At 43.9% G+C, this 22,452-nt stretch overlaps 1 protein-coding gene across 6 annotated transcripts in view; it reads left to right on the forward strand.

Annotated features, from left to right (window-relative positions):
- Positions 1-22,452, forward strand: part of IQCK (IQ motif containing K) — a 139,914-nt gene that overhangs the window by 86,959 nt on the left and 30,503 nt on the right.

Below are 22,452 nucleotides of genomic sequence, written 5' to 3' on the forward strand. Positions count from 1 at the left end.
TATTTAAAGAAAAACACAATACCAGTGTGGCTGATGGGCTGGCATTTAGCCAAACATTTCTCATTCACAATACTTTCAACCCAGGGTGAGCCCTGAGATGGCAGGACCAAAGAAACCTTTAGGAGTTGGTCTTGATTTGTATTATATTTCATCGTAAAGTTCCAACAATCGTTGTTTAAGCGCCAGATTCTTTTTTCCTTCTGCTTTCTCTTGAGTGTGTGGCTTCCCCACATTGTTGGTCTGCTTTCCCCAGCTTCCTCTTCCTCCTTTCCAGAGAGGGGCGTCTCCTGCTGCAGCTGTTCCAGGAAGGGGGGTGGGGGTGCATTTCCTCCCTTTGTGTGAGCTCATTAGCCCTGTCTCTGGCTTTCCTCCGGGGACAGCCAGCCAACCAGGTGAGCCAGTGTCATTTAAAGGAGCACTTCCGTTCTCAGGCAGGGGTTGGTTGTCGTTTCTGGCTGACTTCAGATATGGCCCAGGTGAAGAGAGATGGCATCTGGCACAGAGACAATGGCCAACAGCTTGGTGTATGAGTCACATTTTCCTGGTAAATAGTATGCTGCCTAGATCTCCTGTGCAAGACAATTATTTTTTGATCCTTTGCAATTTGGGGTCTGATTTGAAGGCAATATAGCATCATAGTTAAGCAAGCAGGTGCTACAATGAGATGGATTCATTTGCTAATATTCACTCACTAGTAATTATTGAGTGCTTACAATGTGGCAGGCAGGCATTGTTCTGGATGCTAGGCAACCTGCAGGGAAGGAGACAAAGTCCCTGCCCTCATGGAGCTTGCATTCTTTCAGGAGACTATAAACAGATACAAATAAATGCATAGTAACATAATGTCAAAGAGTGTGTCAGTTAGCTATTGTCACAATAATGCTGCGTAACAAATCACCCCCAAACTCCAAAACTCAGCAGCTCACAATATACATTTACATCTTATAACCACACCATGGGTTCTTCCTGTGTGCTGTACAAACAAAAGCAATTCATAGAAACCAGGCATTGCAGTAAAGAAAGAGTTTAATTGACACGAGGCCAGCCATGCCACATGGGAGACAGAGTTATTACTCAAATCAATATCCCCAAAGGCTCGGAGGCTAGAGGTTTTTCAAAGATAGTTTGGTGGGGTGGGGGGCTAGGGAATGGGTGCTGCTGATTGGTTGGGGATGAACTCATAGGGGTGTGGAAAGCAGTCCTCATGTGCTGAGTCTACTTCTGGGTGGGGAGCCACAGGACTGGTTGAGTCACAGCACAGGTCTGGGTGAGGCCATCCGGTAGTCAGAAATGCAAAAGCCTGAAAAGACATCTCGGCTACTATTTTAGATGGTGAATTTGGTCAAGGAAGGCCTCTCTGAGAAGGTGTTATTTGATCTGAGACCTGAATGAAGTTCATTCTAGGCAGAAGGAAAAGCACATGCAAAGGCCTGCAGGAGCAGGAGGGTGCTGGATGTATTGAGGACCAGCAAGAGAGTCAGTGTGGAAGTGAGCTGGAGCTGGGCATGGTGGTAGAGGCTAATGGAGGCTAAAGTGAGGGGATGGCTTGAGCCCAGGAGGTTGAGGCTACAGTGAGCTATGATTGCACCACTACACTCCAGCCTGGGTGACAGAGCGAGACTCTCTGTCTAAAAAATACATTATATATATATTAGAAAATAAAAGTGAGGCCAGGCTCAGTGGCACACACCTGTAATTTCAGCACTTTGGGAGGCTGAGGTGGGCAAATCACTTGAGTACAGGAGTTTGAGACTAGCCTGGGCAACATGGTGAAATGAACTCACTACAAAAAATACAAAAAAAAAATATAGCTGAGTGTGGTGGCACACACCTGTAGTCCTAGCTACTTGGGAACCCGAGGAGGAGGATGGCTTGAGCCCGGGAGGCAGAGCTTGCAGTGAGCTGAGATCATGCCACTGCATTCCAGCCTGGGTGACAGAGCAAGACCCTGTCTCAAACCACTCCCCACCCCCCCACCCCCCAAAAAAAGAAAAAATAAAGCAGTGAGCTAGAGGTGAATGGGAGAGGAGATGAGGAAGCAGTCAGGGGACAGGTCTTGTAGAATCAAAGGTGAGCTTTCATTTGGATGCTGGAACTTTGGATTTTATTCTGACTGATAAGAAATGATGGGCAGAAGAATGACATGATCTGAGTTTTCATCAGGAAACTGTAGTCAGCATCCACAGTGACTCCCCAATAACCCCCACCCCCTGGGATTCCCATTACTGGGGAGTCTCTTCCCACGTTGTATCAGGGTTAATATGTGTGGCAGTAGAATATGGCAGAAATAATGGTGTGCCACATCCAAGATTAGGTTATTAAAGACACAGCAGTCTTGTGCTCACTTGTTCTCTCCCTCTGGGATCATTCCCTCTGGAGGATGCCAGCTGGTCTTGATCATCCCTATGGGGGCACCTACATGGCAAGAAACTGAGGCGTCTAGCCAACAGCCATGGGAGGGAGCCATTGTGGAAGTGGATCCTCCAGCCCAGTCAAGCCTTCAGATGATTGCAGGCCCAGCTGATATCCTAACTGCAGCCTCGACCCTAAGCCAGAATGCCCCAGCTAAGCTGCTCCTATGTTCCTAATCTTCAGAAATTGTGTTGTTTCTTAAACCTGCCACGCCTGGGGGATGTTTGTTATGCAGCAATGGAGACCAATACAATAACTCAGGCTGCTGCAGAGAGAACAGATTGTAAGAGGATAAAAGTAGAAGCAGGAAAACTTGTAATATTTGTTTGCATCCTTGCTACTCAAATTATGGTCCAAGAACCAGTGCTATTATCATCATCAACTGGCATCTGGTTGGCATGCAGAATCTCAGGCCCCATCCAGACCTCCTGAATCAAAATCTGCATCTTTACATGGTTCCCAGGAGAGTCTTTGCATGCTGAAGTTTGAGAAGCAGCCCTATGGGTGACAGCCTAGTAGGGTGCCATGATCTGGGTTTTAATCCTGGCTTGCCAACAATGTGACCTTCAGTACATCACTTAATTTTCCTAAGCCTCAGTTTCCTTTCTTGTAAAATGGGGATAATAATATTGCTGCTGTCACAGGGTCATATGTGAGGGCATAAATGAAATGGTGCAGGTTGCACAGTGCTTGGCACATGGTTAAGGGCTCATAAGTATTAGCTCTGTATTGGCTGGGTCTGATCCATGCATTTTCTCCCTAAGAATATATTCCTGATCATTTCCTGATGATGTTCCTTAAATGAGTATTTTTTAAAATTCCCTGTCAAAGAAAATCCTGTTTTGTTTTTTTAAAAAAAAATCCTTGAGCTCATCAAGAAAACTTTTGTCTGTGCCCAGCATGATTCCAGCCATACCCCAGAATGAAGGCGCCTGGTTTCCATGGTCTGTTTCTAGGCCCAGTTCTCAGGGCAATTTTCAGGGCCACCCGGCAGGCCAAAATAGGCCACAGCACTATAAATAGTGGATTTGGGCTGCTTCGGGCCTGACTTCTCAGGTCAGGCCCTTCCCTTCCCCCTGCCTGCTCCTGTAGTTGTTTAAACATACTCTGGGTTAGAGCTACAAGTGTATTTTCCTTAATATGCCCAGAAAATGTCTTGCCAACTTGCCAGGCTATCAGCAAAACTCCCTTTTTATTTGCTCAGTCACAATGTACCCCCAGTATGTGACGAAAACTGATAAACCACACTCCAGGTTTCACTCAATGGTTCACACAGGGTTCACTGCAGTGAACTGGCTCCAGGGCTCAGGGATTTGAGAAGCCTGAGTGCCACCCTGCCTCTCTTGCCATGTGACCTTGTATGAGTATTTCACTTCTCAGAGCCTCATTTTCCTTATCTGTACGTGAGGCTGATAATAATAAGGAATTCTAGTTCCTAGGGTGGTTGTGTGGAGTAAATGAGAAACCTGCATATTAGCAGGACTGGTTATATATTAATTTGCAGGGCCCAGAGGAAAATGAAAATGCGGGGCTCCTTGTTCAAAGTGATTAAGAATTTCTAGATAGTGTCAGCAGAGCATAAAATAAGTGCGAGGCCCTTGTAAGCATGAGTCCTGTACAGTTGCACAGGGCAGTGCCCATGAAGCCAGGCCTGCATGTGAGCCACCTAGTACCCTGCCTGGGGTTAGCACCAGCCAAATCTCCAACTTTCCTAGGGTCATTTTTTTTAGACAGAGTTTTCACTCTTGTTGTCCAGGCTGGAGTGCAATGGCGCAATCTTGGCTCTCTGCAACCTCTGCCTCCTGGGTTTAAGTGATTCTCTTGCCTCAGCTTCCCAAGTAGCCTGGATTACAGGCATGCGCCACCACGGCCAGCTAATTTTCTGTATTTAGTAGAGATGGGGTTTCACCATGTTGGTCAGGCTGGTCTCGAACTCCTGACCTCAGGTGATCCACCTGCCTCAGCCTCCCACAGTGCTGGGATTACAGGCGTAAGCCACCACACCCAGCCACATCCTTTTCTTTTAAGGGCTAACCAGTTTCCCTCCAGGGCAAAGTTTAAGGGTAAATTGCGCAGCTGCAATCTAGTCCCTTCTGCTGAGTAACAAACCACTCTAATATTTAGTGACTTAAAACCACAGCAGTTGATTGTTTTTCATGACGTGGGTTAGCTGGGTAGTTCCTCTACTGGTCTCACCTAGACTCGATCATGTAGCTACATTCAGCTGGTGACCTGGCTGGGCTGGAATGTCCAAGCTGGCCTCACATGTCTGGCAGGTGGTGCTGGCTGCTGGCTGGGGCACCGCAGTTCTCCTCCATGTGGCTTCTCATCCTCCAGTAAACCATATCAGCTTCCTTAAATTGTAGCAGATACAATCCAGGGGACAAAAACAAAAACTTCAAGCCTTCTGCAAGTTGCACAACACAGCACTTCAGTTACTGTCTATCTGTCAAAGCCAGTCATGAGCCTTGCCTAGATTCAAGAGAGAGGCGATAGACTCCCTCATTCAATGAGAAGCACGACAATGTTTTCAAGGGGGTAGGGACCCAGGAAGATGTGATTCAATGGGGCACAGTGCAGCGGTTCTCCAACTTTAACCCGCATCATAATTATCCAGAGGGCCTGTTAACACACAGCCGATGGGCCCCACCCCCAGTAAACTGGAGTCAGTAGGAGTGGAGTGGGGCCTGAGAACTTGTGTTTCAAACAAGTTCTCAGGTGATGCAGATGCTGCCAGTCTACGGATCCGACTTTGAGAGCTGGCAGAGGAGTGAAGTGTCCACACGTGAGGGCAGTGGCGCTCAACCTTGACTGTACATTAGAAACACCAGGGCGGCGATAACAATCCTGAAGCCAGCAGTTAAATCAGAGGCTGTGGTGGTAAGACTCAGCCTTCAGTGGGTTTTTTTTAGAGCACCCCCAAGAGAGTCCAGTGGGCAGCCAAGCTAAGAACTGCTACTTTAGAGTTAGGCCATGTAGGTTCAAGTGCTGGCTACAGTATGCACAAGTTTAGGCAAGTTATTCTACCTCTCCTTGACTCGGTTTCCTCTTTGAAAATAGGGATGTTCGGCCAGGCGCGGTGGCTCACGCCTGTAATCCCAGCACTTTGGGAGGCCGAGGCGGGCGGATCATGAGGTCAGGAGATTGAGACCATCCTAGCTAACACGGTGAAACCCTGTCTATACTAAAAAATACAAAAAATTAGCCGGGTGTGGTGGCGGGTGCCTGTAGTCCCAGCTACTCAGGAGGCTGAGGCAGGAGAATGGTGTCAACCCAGGAGGTGGAGCTTGCAGTGAGCCGAGATCGTGCCACTGCACTCCAGCCTGGGTGACAGAGTGAGACTCCATCTCAAAAAAAAAAAAAGAAAAAGAAAATAGAGACGGTAGCCAGGTATGGTGGTTCACACCTGTAATCCCAGCACTTTGGGAGGCCAAGGCGGGCGGATCACCTGAGGTCAGGAGTTTGAGACTAGCCTGGCCAACATGGCGAAACCCTCTACTAAAAATACAAAAAGCTGGGCACAGTGGTGGGCGCCTGTAATCCCAGCTACTCAGGAGGCTGAGGCAGGAGAATCACTTGAACCTGGGAGGCGGAAGTTGTAGTGAGCCAAGATCGTGCCACTGCACTTCAGCCTGGGTGACAGAGCAAGACTCCAGCAAAAAAAAAAAAAAAAAAAAAGAAAGAAAATGGGGATGGCAATAGTTTCTAATTTGTATGGTTGTTCTGAGAATTAAAAGTTAATATGTATAAAAGTCTTAAAATAGTGCTGGCACTATTATGTAATGAAAGTACTACGTAAAAGTCAGCTCTTGAATACGTATTAGTGGTAAAGAAGAGATCAAGGCATTGAAGGCATTGTACGGTCTGGGTACAGTGGCTCACGCCTGTAATCCCAACACTTTGGGAGGCAGAAGCTAGCGGATTGCTTGAGTTCAGGAGCTTGAGACCAGCCTGGGGAACATGGCAAAACCTGGTCTCTACAAAAAATATAAAAATCAGCCAGGTGTAGTGGTGCATGCCCGTGGTCCCAGCTACTCGGGAGAATTGCTTGAGCCCAGGAGGTTGAGGCCGCAGTGAGCCCAGATCATGCCACTGCACTCAAGCCTGGGTGACAGAGCGAGACCCTGTCTCAAAACAACAACAATGCATTGTACAATGATATGGTCTCTAGCATAGCAAACTTTGCTGTAGTTTAACCCTGTAAATCATTGGAAAGTTTATCAAATACCTTAAATGCTTTTGCAACTTATTCATTCCCTGGTTATTTGGGTAAACAAGTACAGCGAACAGTTGGATGAACTTTATCTGAACTATTATCACTGAGCTGTTGGGGGAAATTCCGTCTTTTCCAAATCTGTACTGCAATATAGTCTTATTATTAAAGGGACTTTAACGAAAAATAGGTGTGGCTTCCTGGGAGGCCTCTTTATATCCGGCACTGCAAAGACGACCCCACCAAAAAGTAGCTGCTCTTCATGAGTCACAGAGATAGTGCCTTGCTGACTATACATTAATGACCTGAGCAGTCCTTTTTGACTCAGATTTTGTGGATTTGCAATAATCAACGTGCCATTCATGTGAGCAAGAACTGAAAGTTGTACAGATGTTAGGATGCTAAGTCTTGTAACATTAAGTTCATTCTTAACATTCTGTTTATTAGAACAGTGTTCCCCAAACTTTTCAGATCATTAGAATCACCTAGGTTTCTTCCTGAACATGCTGAAGCCTTGGTTCTACCTCACACATACTCAATCAGTACCTACAGGGAAAGGGTCTGGGATTCTGTTTTGAACAAGTACCTTCAGTGATCTCAGTGTCATCAGGTAAATTTAGGAAATAGCCTTAATTTTTTTTTTTTTTTTTTGAGACAGAGTCTCATTCTGTTGCCCAGACTAGAGTACAGTGGTGCAAACTTGGCTCACTGCAGTCTCTGCCTCCCGGGTTCAAGCAATTCTTCTGCCTTAGCCTCCCCAGTGGCTGGGATTACAGGCGTGCACCACCACACCCACTGATTTTCGTAGTTTTAGTAGAGATGGAGTTTCACCATGTTGGCCAAGCTGGTCTTGAACTGCTGACCTCAAGTGATCCGCCCACCTGGGCCTCCCAAAGTGCTGGAATTACAAGCATGAGCCACTATGCCTGGCCATGGAAACAGCGTTAAATTAATATTTATGTAATACATATAGACAGATGGAAGAGGCAATAGGGAACCTGGGGGCTATAGGTTCTAATGACCACTCAAGAGCGGGTGTTTGTAAACTATAGCCCACAGAGCAAATCTAGCCTACTGCCTGTTTTATAAAGTTTTGTTAAAATACAATATGCCTATTTTAAAAACATGTTTTCTATGGGTGCTTTTGTACTATAATGTCAGAGTTGGCATTATTATGACAGAGACCATATGACGCACAAAGCCGAAAATATTTACTATCTGATCTTTTACAAAAAAACAGTTTACTGACCCCTGGATAAGAGATATGATTTCAGATGTGGGCAAACTTGGAACTAATAGTTATGAGCTCATAATAAAAAATAAACCAACAAGAAAGGAGGGGAGTCAGTAGATACAATCAACTGGAAAATCCAAATCCCCAAGAGTGGCAATTTGAGACTATAAAATAAGTATAAGATTATAAAGATCTGCTAGAAAAAATATATAAATCTTGCTGAAAGAAAAAGGCAATTCATTGCAGAAAAAGGTGGGGGGGGGGGGAATTCAGATTTGAAAAAACTTAAGTGCATCCTCTAGAAATGAAAGCAATTGAATCAATGTACTAAAGCAGTGCTTCTCAAACTTCAGTGAGCATCACAGTCACCTGCAGAGTTTGGTAAAACACAGATTCCTGGGCCCCACTCTGTTAAATGGGTCTTGGGTGAAGCCCATGAATTTGCATTTCTAATAAGCTCCCAGGTGATGCTGATATTTCTGATCCATGGACCATATTTTAGGTATGAGTAAAACAGCAGATAGACACAGCTGGAGAAGTAATTAGTCAACTGGAAGACAGATCTGGGAGATAGAATGCAGTAGAGAGATAGGGATAGGAAATGTGGAAAAGCAGTTAAGAGACAAGGACAGAATGAGAAGGTCCAACCTAAGTCTAATAGGAATTCCAGAGGGAAACAATAGAATGAATGGGGGAGAAGCAATATTCATAGAGATATTGAGTGACAGTATTCCAAAGTTGAAGAAACATGAATCTTGAACTAGATAAATAAGGACAAAACAATACCAAAATGCTTCATGATGAAACTATGCAAAGAAGAAGCCAGCAAGCTATCTTAAAGGAAAGATTACCTACAAAGGAAAGCAATGAGACTGATTATAGACTTCCAATCAGCAGCAGTATATGCCAGAAGACAGGGAAGTGTAATGTCTTCTAATCCAGACAAAATAATATTCAACCTAGAATTATGTGCCTACTAAATTACCATTCAAGAGCAAGGGCTATAAACAAAGGCATTTAAAAACACATCTCGTATTGAAAGAACTGCTAAATGATATACTTCAGCTAGAAGGAAACTGAACCCACAAGGAAGGAGTGGGATGCAAGAAACAATGGTGAATGAGGAAGCTGATAGATCTAAATAGTTATTAACCAATAGGAAATAAATTAGGGGAAACTAAAATACTAGATAACAATAATATAAAAGTTGAGAATTGGAAGGTTGGAGTTAAGCATTTTAAAGTCCTTGTGTTGTTTGGGAGGAGGCTGGACAGCCTTTTGTTTTGTTTTGTTTTGTTTTTTACTCTAAGTAATTTATTACATTATAACAACACATTAAAGAAAACAATTAGGGCTGGGTGTGGTGGCTCATGCCTGTAATCCCAGCACTTTGGGAGGCCAGGGTGGCGGATCACTTGAGGTCAGGAGTTCGAGACTAGCCTGGCCAACGTGGTGAAACCCTGTCTCTACTAAAAATACAAAAAAATTAGTTGGGTGTGGTGGCGGGTAACTGTAATCCCAGCTACTCAGGAGGCTGAGGCAGGAGAATTGCTTAAACCCAGGAGGCGGAGGTTGCAGTGAGCCGAGATCGTGCCATTGCACTCCAGCCTGGGCAACAAGAGCAAAACTCTATCTCAAAAAAAAAAAAAAAAAAAAAACCACAAAAATTAGCTGGGCATGATGGTGGGCACCTGTAATCCCAGCTACTCAGGAGGCTGAGACAGGAGAATCACTTGAACCCGGGAGGAAGAGGTTGCAGTGAGCCGAGATCGCACCATCGCACTCCAGCCTGGGTGACGAGAAACTCCATCTCAAGAAAGAAAAGAAAAGAAATGGAATGTGAACTAATAAATCAGTAGAAGGAAACAAGTAGAATGCAGAAAATTCAATGCAACAGAAAGCAGGATAGAAAAAGACAAAATTATGACAAAAAACAGAGTGAGAGACATAAATACAAACATATCACTAATCTCAATAAATGTAAATAGAATGAAGTTTTCTCTGATTTTCAGATTGAATTAAAAAAGAAATCTGCCTTTATGCTGAAGGTATAGGCACATAAAATGACCCAGAATGGCTGAAAATAATGAGATGGGAAAGACTGACAACACAGATACTAACCAAAAGAAAAGTAATATAGCAATATTAAGGTGAGATAAATAGACAAAAGGCCGAAAACATTAGGAATAAAGAGGGTCTTTTTTTTTTTTTTTTTGAGACAGGGTCTCACTCTGCTGCCCAGGTCGGAGTGCCATGGTGCAGTCACGTTGACTGCACCCTCGACCTTCTGGGCTCAAGCAATCCTGCCACCTCAGCCTCCCAAGTAGCTGGAAATACAGGCATGCACCACCACACTTGTCTAAAATTTAGTTTTTTTGTAGAGCTGAAGTCTCACTAAAATGCCTAGGCTGGTCTCGAACTCCTGTGCTCAAGTGATCCAGCTACCTCATCCTCCCAAATTGCTGGGATTATAGGCGTGAGCCACTACGCCTGGCCTGGAGAGGGTCCTTAATGATAAAGGAATAATTATCATTTTCTGTATTTTCCATTTGATTATATTTTTTAATGTCATTCACCAGCCACCCAACTGAATTTACCACTCACTAATATGACACAACAGACTGAAAAATGCTGCTCTAGAACACACTTCTAAACCTCCCTGAAAGCCCCAAGTAACTCTAAGAGGACTACTGTCCCACCGCAGTAGAATATCTGTAACACTTCCACAATACCAGGGAATAGGTGATATCTACAGCTTTTACAAATTAGATCCTTAAAGGCCGACGCCAGTGGCTTATGCTGATAATCCCAGCATTTTAGGAGGTGGAAGTGAGGTGACTGCTTGAGCCCAGGAGTTCAAGACCAGCCTAGGCAGCATAGTGAGACCCCATCTCTACAATTAGGAAAAAACAAAACAAAACAAAACAAAACTAGGCATGGTGGTTTGTGCCTGTAGTACCAGCTAGATGGGAGGCTGAGGTGGGAGGATCCCTTGAGCCCGGGAGTTTCAGGCTGCAGTGAGCTGCGATTGCACCACTGCATTCCAGCCTGGGCAACAGAGCAAGATCCTGTCTCAAAAACCAAAAACAAACATTAGAGGCTTAAGACAATAAGGAACACTAATAATTACCAGAATGAAAAACTAGCTTTTGTTTTGTTTCGTTTTGCCAAAGATCTAAGAAGAAATCACAAAGCTTCCTTATAAAGTTGAATTCAAGAGAGTTATGAACTCTGAATATTTTATTAATATAAGATCATTGAAAAAGATTTTGCAAACATATACTTCCTTTATGTTGAAATCTGCTTTTCTTGAGTATAAAATCCTCCAGTATAATCATTAGTGTGTCACATCATTAGCAAAGATATATTAAGAACCTTCTATGAGGCATCTCACACCAAGTCGGTGGTTCACTCTTGTGAACATGACTGAAGAGGCCTGACCATTATGTTATTTCCCCAGCTTCTTTCCAGCAACTGTAATATATGAACTGCCTTCCTCCAGAGCAATCAGAAAAAGCCCTGGGAATCATCCTTAGTCATCCAGGCTGTTGCTAGGTTTTTGTCTGTTTTGCCAAGAATCAAAGAAAACAACTGAGGAATTTAGAAGTCTAGATCCACAATGGGTAATTTCAGAGTCCCAGGCAACAGTCTCCCTCCTCTTCTCTGCCTGCAACCACCACCTCACAGCAACACTTTTTTTTTTTTTTTTTTTTTTTTTGAGACGGAGTCTTACTCTGTCACCCAGGCTGGAGTGCAGTGGCGCGATCTCGGCTCACTGCAACCTCCGCCTCCCGGGTTCAAGCGATTCTCCCACCTCAGCCTACCAAGTAGCTGGGATTACAGGTGCATGCCACCACACCCAGCTAGTTTTTGTATTTTTAGTAGAGACGGGGTTTCACCATGTTGGCCAGGCTGGTCTCAAACTCCTGACCTCAGGGGATCCACCCGCCTCAGCCTCCCAAAGTGCTGGGATTACTCAGGCGTGAGCCACCGCGCCTGGCCAACACTTCTTTCTGCTGCCTGGCTAATGCCTAAAATTATAAAATTACAAAATCATTTATATATTCAACACTTTGTAAACCCTTGGGAGGAGACTTGCTTTCAGTTTTCTGAATAACTGGCTCCTCGGCCACTTGGTTCCATGTACTAATAGCAATTGTAAGATTCAACCTCAGAGCTGAATCCAGATTATTCTCACTACTTCAGCAATTGATTTAAGAAATTACTAACAGTGAGAGCTTGCTATGTGTAATGACACTGGTTTAGCACTTTGCATGTATTATCTCAGCTTATTTTCACACCAACCCAATGAAAAAATATTTTTATTTTCCCCATTTTACAGATGAGAAAATTGAGGCTCAGGGAGTTTAAGGAACCTGCCCAAGCCTCCTTAGTTTGTAATTTGTGGAGCTGAGATTCAGCCTCAGGCTATCGGATCCAGGGTTGGCTTTTAAAACCAATATGGTACCCTGTACTAGCTTCCATCAGGGTAATCTATAATTAGGAGAATCTGATGGTGTCATGGGCATTTTTAAAAAAAAAACTGACATAAATAATGTATACCCTATTTATGTTCCCGTCTTGAAGGAGCAAATAGAGACTCCACACAGTACTTTTATTTTAAAAATAAAAGTAGAAAGCTGTTAGTAAGGGACGCTTTGTTTGGCAATGAAATTGTTTATGTGTTAAACATTAAACTGCACGCCATGGTATTTGCTGATTGGCACAACTACTGCCATTGAAATTGATTCCCTAATCATGATGATAATGACTGGGATTAGCCCAGTTCAATGGGTATGTGCTTTCCCCACGGCTCACAAAAGCCTTCTCTAGAGATCCAGGCTTCCCTGGTAATGAACTAACAAGGCTGCTGTATTCTCTATGGGTAAATAGCAGTCCTCACTTCAAAATGAAGGAAATTACGGAAAAGATGAAAGGGTCTCTGGCCAGACAGAGCAAAATCACGCTAAACTGGTCAGCAGAACCCTATGAACAACTGCAGGCTTCCAGAATGATGAGGAAATGGATGTTTCTGTTTTTGTTTTTGTTGTTGTTGAGTATTTAGGTAGTGGAGAGTCAAACGATTATAGGAAAAATTAATTATTTATAAGTTAAAGGACTTTTATTTGCCTCTCAGAACCTGTTAACTTAAAATTTTAAACACTTCTTGTATTCCTAAAACAATACATGCTCATTGTAAATATCCCAAACAATCCAGTCCAGAAAAACATGGACTGAAAAGTGACAGTCCCTGATGACGAACCCACCTTGTACGTCCTTCCAAACATTAAGAGTAAACCAATTGTAAAGAAGGAATTTGACTGTGATAAAACATAGTCAAGTTGCTGATTATAACTAGACCTTCCTTTAATGATTCAGAAGATCCGTTGGGTTTATTCTCATGAAGGTTATCAGTTGTCGCGGTCCAGAAGTATGGGTATTCTTGTGTGCTTAGATCCCGATAAACACGAGCCTGTGGGAAAGTTGGGGTTAATCCCTTGTTTGCCTCCTCCCCTGCCCTTCGCCTCTAGGAGGGTTTGGGTTGCTGAGATCACAGCTAAAGTTATGGCTAGTAAGATATGATAACCCATCCTACCCAGAACCGAGATGTCTAGGATGCCTGATTCTTATGAGCATGAGACTTTAAGAAATACTGTAAAAACACTGGTTTGTAATCAAAAAGATCTGGGGGCTTATCCCATGTTCTGTGACATTAATATAGAGCTGATTTTCCTCTCTGAGATTTGCATGACACACTACTTTGTGTGTGTGTGTGTGTGTGTGTATACACATATATAACGTTTTACATATATACATTTTTCTTTTTGAGACGGAGTTTCGCTCTTGTCATTCAGGCTGGAGTGCAATGGCACGATCTTGGCTCACTGCAACCTCCGCCTCCCAGGTTCAAGTGATCCTCCTTCCTCAGCCTCTTGAGTAGCTGGGATTACAGACATGTGCCACGATGCCCACCTAATTTTTGTATTATTAGTAGGGATGACGTTTCACCATGTTGGACAGGGTAGTCTCGAACTCCTGACCTCAGGTGATCTGCCCGCCTTGACCTCCCAAAGTGCTGGGATTACAGGCATAAGCCATCGTGCCCAGCCGTTTTTTATATATATTTAGAGATAAATTGTGTATTTTCTTTTTATTAAGCAAGGTAAACTTCCATTTGTAAGTTTAGCTGAAAACAATCAATCTTCTTTATTTGGGAGTAAAAAAATCAGTTGAATGGTTTTCTTAAAACAAGTAAGGCACCCTATGCTCTGGAAGAGGAAGTAACAGGAACGACTTTATTTTTCTTGAGTTTGACAAGACCGTCTATCCAAATTCCTCTCGGCGAGTAAAGCTCTGGGGTGGCATTGGATCAATTGGCATAAAAAATCTAGAATTTTCTGGGAGGAAAGGGATTGAGATCACCACAATCCCAATATTTCTCCCCAAGTTTCCTAGTTATCAAAACCTGTTGGAGGCCTTTGCTATAGAAGAACAGGATCAGAGAGATGAAGTGTTAAAGGGTGTCCACGATGGTGAGTGTGTTAAGGCTGAGCTCCCCACCACTCGTGGATCTGGACCTATCACGGTAGCTTTTGCTGCTTATTCTTTTGTTTCAAATTCCACAGGGGGCTGGGTGTGTTGTCTCACGCCTGTAATTCCAGCACTTTGAGAGGCTGAGGCTGGCAGATCACTTGAGGTCAGGAGTTTGAGACGAGCCTGGCCAACATAGTGAAATTCCGTCTCTACTAAAAATACAAAAATTAGCCGGTCATGGTGGCGGGTGCCTGTAGTCCCAGCTACTCAGAAGGCTGAACCAGGAGAATTGCTTGAATCCGGGAGGTGGAGGTTGCAGTGAGCCGAGATCGTGCCACTGTACTCCAGCCTGGGTGACAGAGTGAGACTCCATCTAAAAAAAAAAAAAAAAAAAAATTTCACAAGGGCAAATCTCTTTGGATCACCAGTAGACTTACAATGTATTCTATAGACAATATTTCCACATTCCCCAAATGCTCTTTCAATCCAGCTGTGATTAACATGTTTGGAAGTAATTCATATGATAAATTGGAAGCAGTATTGACTATGTCAAAATTTAGTAACTAGAGACTTAGTTTTATTTACCACTCCTATACCTTATTTAGAAAGTCCATACATTTTGGCCGGGTGCGGTGGCTCACGCCTGTAATCCCAGCACTTTGGGAGGCCAAGGGGGGCAGATCACGAGGTCAGGAAATCTAGACCATTCTTGCTAATACGGTGAAACTCTGTCTCTACTAAAAATACAGAAAGTCCATACATTTTAACTTGAAAAAAAAAACATGCATTGTGGGAAAAGAATTAAGAGTCTAGAAATAAACGCATACCTCTGTGGTCAATTGATTTTTGATAAGGGTGCAAAGACCATTCAGTGGGACAAAGAATAGTCTCTTCAACAAATGGCTCTGGGGCAACTTGATATCCACATGCCAAAAATGAAATTGGACCCTTACCCCACACCATATATAAAAATTAACTCAAAATGGATCAAAGAGCTACACTACCCAACTCTTAGAAGAAAACATAGGGATAAATCTTTATTATCTTAGATTTGGCAATAATTTTTTATCTATGACACCAAAAGCACAAATAACAAAAGAAAAAAAAATAGATAAATTCAGGCCAGGCGCAATGGCTCAAGTCTGTAGTAATCCTAGCACTTTGGGAGATCAAGGTGGGTGGATCACTTGAGGTCAGGAGTTCGAGACCAGCCTGGCCAACATGGCAAAACCCCATCTCTACTAAAAACACAAAATTGCTGGGCTTGGTGGCTCACGCCTGTAATCCCAGCACTTTGGGAGGCCGAGGCGGGTGGATCATGAGGTCAGCAGATCAAGACCATCCTGGCTAACATGGTGAAACCCCGTCTCTACTAAAAATACAAAAAATTAGCTGGGCGCAGGGGCAGGCGCCTGTAGTCCCAGCTACTCGGGAGGCTGAGGCAGGAGAATGCCGTGAACCCGGGAGGCAGAGGTTGCAGTGAGCCGAGATTGCGCCACTGCACTCCAGCCTGGGTGACAGAGCAAGACTCTGTCTCAAAAAAAAAAAAAAAATTTAGCCAGGGTGGTGGCACACACCTGTAATCCCAGCTACTCAGGAGGCTGAGGCACGAGAATCACTTGAACCCGGGAGGCAGAGGTTGCAGTGAGCCAAAATTGTGCCATTGCACTCCAGCCTGGGCACCAGAGGGAAACTCTGTATCCAAAAAAAAAAAAAAAAAAAAGATAAATTTGATTTTATCAAAATTTAAAACCTTTTGCATCAAAGGACACTATTAAGAGAGTGAAAAGACAACTTACAGAATGGGAGAAAATACTAGTATATAATACATTTGAGAAGCGTATAGTGTCCAAAACATATAGTAAACTCTTACAACTCAACAACAAGATGACAAGCAACCCACTGTTTAAAAGGGCAAAGGGAAGTGGAGGGAGAAAAAAGTAAACAAAATGGGCAAAGGCCTTGAATAGATATTTCTCCAAGAAGTTATACAGACAGGCGACAAGCACATGAAAAGACGCTCGATGTCATTAAACATTAGAGAAGTGCACATTTAAACCACAATGAGATGCCACTTCATATCTACTAGGATGGCTATAGTGAAAAACAAACAGAGCCAGGCACAGTGGTACACACCTGTAGTCCCAGCTAGTCAGAAGAATGAGGTGGGAGGATTACTTGAGCCCAGGAGTTTGAGACCAGCCTGGGCAAAAAAGCGAGACCCTATTTAAGAAAAAATTAAATTAAATTAAAAATGAAATTTAAATGTAAAATTAAAAATCAAAAATAACATGTGTTGACAAGAATGTGGTTCAATTACAGCCTTCATTCATTGCTGGTGAGAATACAAGATGATTCAGCCACTGTGAAAACCAGTTTGTTTTCTCAATAAGTTGAATGTAAAATTACCCATGTCACCCAGCAATTCGACTTCTAGGTCTACAACTCCCCTTCCAAATTGAAAATAGGTGTTTAAACAAAAACTCGCCTGTAATCCCAGCACTCTGGGAGACCGAGGCGGGTGGATCACCTGAGGTTAGGAGTTCAAGACCAGCCTGGCCAACATGGTGAAACCCCGTGTCTACTAAAAATACAAAACATTAGCTGGGCATGGTAGCATGTGCCTGTAATCCCAGCTACTCAGGAGGCTGAGGCATGAGAATCGCTTGAAAGCGGAGGTTGCAGTGAGGCGAGCTCACGCCACTGCACTCCAGCCTGGGTGACAGAGCGAGACTCCGTCTCAATAAATAAATAAACAAACAAAAACTCATACGCAAATGTTCATAGCAACCCTGTTCCCAATAGCCAAAAGGTAGGAACAACTTAAATGTTCCATTAAGTGCTGGGCTCGGAGACTCACACCTGTAATCCCAGTACTTTGGGAGGCTGAGATAGGAGGATTGCTTGAACCCAGGAGTTTGAGACCAGCCTAGGTAGTATAGTGAAACTTTGTCTCTACAAAAACAAAAAATTAAAAAATTAGCTGGGTGTGGTGGCACGCCTGTAGTCCCAGCTGAGGTGAGAGGATTGCTTGACTCTGGGAAGTGGAGGTTGCAGTGAGCCAAGATCATGCATCACTGCACTACAATCTGGGCGACAGAATGAGACCCTGTCTCAAAAAAAAAAAACAAAAAAACAAAGACGGCCAAGTGAGGTGGCTCACGCGGTAATCCCAGCACTTTGGGAGGCTGAAGTGGGTAGATCACCTGAAGCCAGGAGTTCGAGACCAGCCTGGCCAACATGGTGAAACCCCGTCTCTACTAAAAATACAAAAATTAGCTGGGCGTGGTGGCGGGTGCCTGTAATCCCAGCTACTCGGGAGGCTGAGGCAGGAGAATTGCTTGAACCAGGGAGGCAGAGGTTGCAGTGAGCTGAGATCATGCCACTGCCTTCCAGCCTGGGTGACAGAGTGAGACTCTGTCTCAAAAAAAAAAAAAAAAAAAAAGCAAAACAAATGTCCCATTAAGTGATGAATGGATAAAAATAAATGTCCTATACCTATACGATAGATATTATTCAGGAATAAGTATTGATACATGCTGCAATGTGGATAAACCTTAAAATATGATATGCTGACTGGAAGAATCCAGACACAAAGGACACATGATTGTATGATTCCATTTGTAGGAAATATCCAGAATAGGCAAATCCAGAGAGACTGTGGATCTAAAGACACAGAGAGGCTATGGAGACTACAGTAGGTCTGTGGTTGGCTGGGGTAGAGAGAGGGGAGAATGGGAATTCACTGCTTAAAGAATGTGGGATTTCCTTTTGGCCTGATGAAAATGTGATGCAATGAGAGAATGGTGATGGTTGCATAACATTGTAAGTGTACTTAATGCTACTGAACTGTATACTTTAAAAGGATTAAAATGGTACAGTTTATGCTATGTGTATTTGACCAAATTTTTAAAAAATCACTAAGGTTCCTTGTGAATCTGATAAAATTTCAGTGGAAGGAAAGGACAACAAGGCTCTTTGATGTAAAATTATTAAGAGAGTTGGAAGAGGTGGCCCCTCTATCAATAGGGGATAGACAAGAGGGAATGGTAGTTCTGGGGCTAGGAGGTAGCTGATGGTGAAACCTGGCTCGGTCTCGCCCTTTGGCGACTGTGTTTGTGTCCTAAGATGGTGGATGTGTGGGTGACTCGAGCAAGTTGAAACTTGGGAGCCCAGGCTAGGGCTCCCTCAAAGGATAGCAGTGACCATGGTAGGAAGCCCAGGGACCAAGGTAGGAAGTCCCAAGATCCAGTGGTGATCTGAAAAAGCAAGAAATTGAGCTTTGGCTTGGTGGCATCCCCATGGTCAGCAGAGTTGGGGAGCAGGCGACTCCTTTAGACAAGCCTGGCTCTCTGGTCTGTCCTCATCCTGCGCTCCCTTCACCAGTTTCTCTTAAATGCTGGGTCCTGCAGGCCTGGCAGGTTTCTATTTCTGCTTCAGTTTGCCCTGCATCCCTCCCAGCAGGAGAGACAGTAGTTCCTGACTATCAGACCGGCTGGTCTGAGTTGTGGCTTTAAGAAGAGAAGAGGACACCTGGGGTCCCTGGGGAGACAGGAGGGGACCACGGCCTAGAGAGGGAAGCACTGACCGGGGCATTTGGCATGTGACTGCCCCAGTTCTGCATGCTCATTCCAGTTCAGGCAACTGTTCCTCTAGAATACATAGCTACTGCCTCATTTAAAATGAATGGAGCTGGCTGGGCGCAGTGGCTCACGCGTGTAATGCCAGCACTTTGGGACGCCGAGGTGGGCAGACCACCTGAGGTCAGGAGTTCGAGACCAGCCTGGCCAACATGGCAAAACCCAGTCTCTACTAAAACTACAAAAATTAGATGTGGTGGTGCATGCCTGTAATCCCAGCTACTCGTGAGGCTGAGGCAGCAGAATTGCTTCAACCCAGGAGGTGGAGGTTGCAGTGAGGTGAGATCACACCACTGTACTCCAGCCTAGGTGGCAGAGTGAGACTCCCTCTTAAAAAAAATAAAAAATAAAAATAAATAAATAAAGCTGATTAAGACAGTGGTCCCCAACCTTTTTGGCACCAGGGACCAGTTTCATGGAAAACAGTTTTTCCATGGATGAGGGACTGGGGTTGGGGGATGGTTTTGGGATGATACAAGCACGTTACATTTATTGTGTACTTTCTTTCTATTATTATTACATTGTAATATGTAATGAAATAATTATACAACTCACCATCATGTAGAATCAGTGGCAACCCTGAGCTTGTTTTCCTGCAACTAAGTGGTCCCATCTGGGGGGTGATGGGAGATGGTGACAGATCATCTGGCACTAGTTAGATTCTCATAAGGAACATGCAGCCTAGATCCCTCACATGTGCAGTTCACAATAGGATTCATGCTCCTATGAGAATCTAATGCTGCCACTGATCTGACAGGAGGTGGAGCTCAGGTGGTAATGTGAGCGATAGGGAGTGGCTGCAGATACAGATGAAGCTTCCATGCTCACTCGCCACTCACCTTCTGTTGTACCACCTGGTTCCTAACAGGCCATGGACCGGTACCAGCATGTGGCTGCAGGGGCTGGGTACCCCTGAAATAAGGGGAACCCCCAAAGTAGCCCTATTTGATAGTTAGAGAGCTGAGTCAGGGACTTCTTTGGAAAATGTTGGATCTCATTTCTCAGGTTGTCCCACAGCATTCTTTTGTGACTTTAACTTATCTTTCAAGATAAAGTTGACACACATCCACATATGTAAAACCACTCCCTTCCAGTCTTGGAATCTGCTTTGTGAGATGCAGCTCCTCTGGCAAGTGAAGAGGTAGAAAGATGAACCAGGAAGAGGAAGGATGTGAGTGGCTGTGGCCTTTCTGAGCCGTTTGTTACTTTCTCACCTTGGAATTCCTGTATCATCCAAGACTGTTTCACCATTCTGCATCTCTTGCAGAGGCCAGTATCTCTCCCAGGAACACAATTACACTCCATCCCTTCTTCCCATGGTGAACTCTAGTTCGTCCTTCAAAACAGCCCAGGGGTTTTCTGACCTCTCCAAGGCTGGGTTCGATGCCCCTTTGTTTTCCCTTGCACTCACCAACTTCCCTACTCTTACCATACCTTATTGATCTTATTCCTGTGTCTCCTCCTACACTTTAAGTTTCTCAAAGGCAGCTGGAATCAATCCATTCAAGTTTTAATTCCAGCTCCACCATTTCCAGTACGACTTGGCAAGCCACTAAAACTCAGTTATCTAATCTGTAACATGGAGATAATCATTCCTGCCTTATTGGCTTGGCTTAGTGATTCAAATTTGTAAAATAGGCCGGGAGCAGTGGCTTATACCTGTAATCCCAGCCCTTTGGGAGGCCAAGGCGGATGGTTCACTTGAGGTCAGGAGTTCAAGACCAGCCTGATGAACATGGTGAAACCCTGTCTCTACCAAAAATACAAAATTAGCCAGGCCTGGTGGTGCACACCTGTATTCCCAGCTACTTGGGAGGGTGAGGCAGGAGAATTGCTTGAACCCGGGAAGTGGAGGTTGCAGTGAGCTGAGATTGCACCATTGCACTCCAGCCTGGGCAGCAAGAATGAAACTCCATCTCAAAAAAAAAAAAAATTGTAAAATATTTGGCCAGGCACAGTGGCTCTCACCCATAATCCCAGCACTTTTAGAGGCCAAGGCTTGAGCCCAGGAGTTTGAGACCAGCCTGGGCAACATGGCAAGACTCTTTCTCTACAAAATAAAGAAAATAAAAAATGAAATAAAATTTGTAAGATACTTCAAACCATGCCTGGGAGATAAATGCTCAATAAATATGAGCTATAATAAAAATAAAAATAATTATTGTTGCAATTACTATTATTCATCTCTTTAATCTCAACATCTAGCACAAAAGTTGGTATGAAGTAAGCAGTCAGTGTTAAATAGAACTGTGGTTAATGCATTAACTGTGGTGAACCTGGAACTGTGCTGTTCTATGTAGTAGCCACCAGCTACATGTGTCTGTTGAGCACTTGAAATGAAGTATGTTGTAAGTGCAAAAACACACAGTGTTGAAGACTTAGCGTGTAAAACAGAAAGTAAGATAACTCATAAATAATTTTTTATTTTTATTTTTTTGAGACAGGATCTCAGGCTGGAGTGCAGTGGCACAATCTTGGCTCACTGCAGCCTCAACCTCCCAGGCTCAAGCAATCCTCCCATCTCAGCCTCCTGAGTAGCTGGGACTACAGGCGTTCACCACCACACCCAGCTAATTTTGTTTATTTTTTATAGAGATGACGTCTCGCTATGTTGCCCAGGCTGGTCTTGAACACCTGGGCTTGAGCAATCCTCCTGCCTTGGCCTCTCGTAGTACTGGGATTTACAGGCATGAGTCACCATGCCCAGCATAATATTTTTTTTATATTAATTACATGTTGAAGTAATAAGATTTTGAATGTTTTAGGTTAAGTGAGATATATTCTTGTTTGTTTGTTTGAGATGGAGTTTCTCTCTTGTCGCCCAGGCTGGAGTGCAATGGCACAATCTCAGTTCCCTGCAACCTCCCCTCCCGGGTTCAAGCGATTCTCTTGCCTCAGCCTCCTAAGTAGCTGGGATTACAGGCACCCGCCACTGCACTCAGCTAATTTTGGTATTTTTAGTAGAGAGGGGGGTTTCACCATGTTGGCCAGGCTGGTCTCGAACTCCTGACCTCAGGTGATCTGCCAGCCTCGGCCTCCCAAAGTGCTGGGATTACAGGCATAAGCCACCATGCCTGGCCAAGTGAAATATATTCTTAAAAATAATCTTATCTGCTTGCTTTTACTTTTTAAAATGAGATGCCAGGAAGTTTAAAGTTACAAATGTGGTGGCTGCATTATCTTTCTATTGGACAGCACACACCTATTCATTCTTAACCTACTGTCACTACAGCAAATCTTCACACAACCTCATTTATGCTCAAATATGATGTAAGCTCTAGGAGTGCCAATAATTCATTTAGGACGATGATTCATTGAGAATCAAAACTACATCCAATTGGTTTGTAAAGGATTTTCCATGCAGGGTTAATAAGCTAGTGTACAGAAGTGTGTCGAAAAGGGACTAAAGTTTTACTGGG

This window comes from Pan troglodytes, chromosome 18 (assembly GCF_028858775.2).
Source record: "Pan troglodytes isolate AG18354 chromosome 18, NHGRI_mPanTro3-v2.0_pri, whole genome shotgun sequence".
Classification (NCBI taxonomy): domain Eukaryota; kingdom Metazoa; phylum Chordata; class Mammalia; order Primates; family Hominidae; genus Pan; species Pan troglodytes.